Below are 2483 nucleotides of genomic sequence, written 5' to 3'. Positions count from 1 at the left end.
TCTGTGCCTGCTGTCGGCACAGCGGTGGTCTGTGCAGGCCTGCTGGGGGTCTTGTGTGTGTGCAGGCATCCCATCGGACGATGCCTGCTACAAAGACAGTGATTGACACATTAGCCAATGATGGGACAGTAGTAGTCCCATCATCCGGCTAATGTGTTGAATGTAAAAAAAAAAACATACTACATACATACTACATATATACTACAATCATACAACATACATACATAATACATCATATGGCAAAAGCTGCGTGGGAATTTTCTCACACAGCAATGCCAAAAGTGAGACCAGGGACTATTTTTTTACAGTGGCGGAGGAATACAGTGCGGAAGGATACCTACCTCCCGTCATTGGATTATTGAAGCCCCTGGAGAGCGGTCGCATCAGCTGATGCTGCTGTTCTCCATTGGAAATCGGCGTGGGACCCTCGTGGATTTCTGCGGATGAGGAAGTATATCGGTTGTTTGTTATTTTCTAATTTTTTATTGATGACACTGGCTTCGGGGATCAAAGTGACAAGTGATGGTGAGTATGTACTCTATGTTATATGTACTGTATGTCTATGTATGTATTGTATGAATGTATTGTATGCAGTATGTATGTAGTATGTATGCAGTATGTAGTATGTATGTATGTATGTTGTATGTCTGTAGCATGTTGTATGTATGTAGTATGTATGTAGTATGTACTATGTATGTATGTTGTATGAATGTAGTATATATGAAGCATGTATGTAGTATATATGTATGTTGTATGAATGTAGTATATACACTCACTGGCCACTTTATTAGGTACACCTGTCCAACTGTGTGTTAAGACTTAATTTCTAATCAGCCAATCACATGGCGGCAACTCAGTGCATTTAGGCATGTAGACATGGTCAAGACAATCTCCTGCAGTTCAAACCGAGCATCAGTATGGGGAAGAAAGGTGATTTTAGTGCCTTTGAACGTGGCATGATTGTTGGTGCCAGAAGGGCTGGTCTGAGTATTTCAGAAACTGCTGATCTACTGGGATTTTCACGCACAACCATCTCTAGGGTTTACAGAGAATGGTCCGAAAAAGAAAAAAAATCCAGTGAGCGGCAGTTCTGTGGCCGGAAATGCCTTGTTGATGCCAGAGGTCAGAGGAGAATGGGCAGACTGGTTCGAGCTGATAGAAAGGCAACAGTGACTCAAATTGCCACCCGTTACAACCAAGGTAGGCAGAAGAGCATCTCTGAACGCACAGTGCGTCGAACTTTGAGGCAGATGGGCTACAGCAGCAGAAGACCACACTGGGTACCACTCCTCTCAGCTAAGAACAGGAAACTGAGGCTACAATTTGCACAAGCTCATCGAAATTGGACAGTAGAAGATTGGAAAAACGTTGCCTGGTCTGATGAGTCTCGATTTCTGCTGCGACATTCGGATGGTAGGGTCAGAATTTGGCGTAAACAACATGAAAGCATGGATCCATCCAGCCTTGTATCAACGGTTCAGGCTGGTGGTGGTGGTGTCATGGTGTGGGGAATTTTTTCTTGCCACTCTTTGGGCCCCTTGGTACCAATTGAGCATCGTTGCAACGCCACAGCCTACCTGAGTATTGTTGCTGACCATGTCCATCCCTTTATGACCACAATGTACCCAACATCTGATGGCTACTTTCAGCAGGATAATGCGCCATGTCATAAAGCTCGAATCATCTCAGATTGGTTTCTTGAACATGACAATGAGTTCACAGTACTCAAATGGCCTCCTCAGTCACCAGATCTCAATCCAATAGAGCATCTTTGGGATGTGGTGGAACGGGAGATTCGCATCAGGGATGTGCAGCCGACAAATCTGCGCCAACTGTGTGATGCCATCATGTCAATATGGTCCAAAATCTCTGAGGAATGCTTCCAGCACCTTGTTGAATCTCTGCCACGAAGAATTGAGGCAGTTCTGAAGGCAAAAGGGGGTCCAACCCGTTACTAGCATGGTGTACCTAATAAAGTGGCCAGTGAGTGTATGTAGTATGTATGTAGTATATGTGTATGTTGTATGAATGTAGTATATATGTAGTATGTAGTATATATGTATGTTGTATGAATGTAGTATATATGTAGTATGTATGTAGTATATGTGTATGTTGTATGAATGTAGTATATATGTAGCGTGTATGTAGTATATATGTATGTTGTATGAATGTAGTATATATGTAGCATGTATGTATGTTGTATGAATGTAGTATATATGTAGCATGTATGTAGTATGTAGTATGTATGTATTGTGAGAATCATGTGGGAATAGTGGATGAGGGCAGGTATATCTCGCCCAGATTCCTTTCCTATGTGGCCTAGTCTGGTCAGTATCGCACCTGCTTGCTAATGAATAATGGGAGGTGGATATAAAAGGATGTCAGGTGGTTGTGTGAGTGTCTCAACCTGGGAACACAGAGAGCCTGTCTGTGTGAGAGACACACGTGAGTGGAAGCAGTGCCCACTGCAACTGTGGTTTGGC

The sequence above is a fragment of the Dendrobates tinctorius genome, unplaced genomic scaffold, assembly GCF_039654945.1.
Source record: "Dendrobates tinctorius isolate UK_male_01 unplaced genomic scaffold, ASM3965494v1 ptg000178l, whole genome shotgun sequence".
NCBI classification, from domain to species: Eukaryota; Metazoa; Chordata; class Amphibia; order Anura; family Dendrobatidae; genus Dendrobates; species Dendrobates tinctorius.
Note: the sequence above shows the minus strand (reverse complement) of the source record.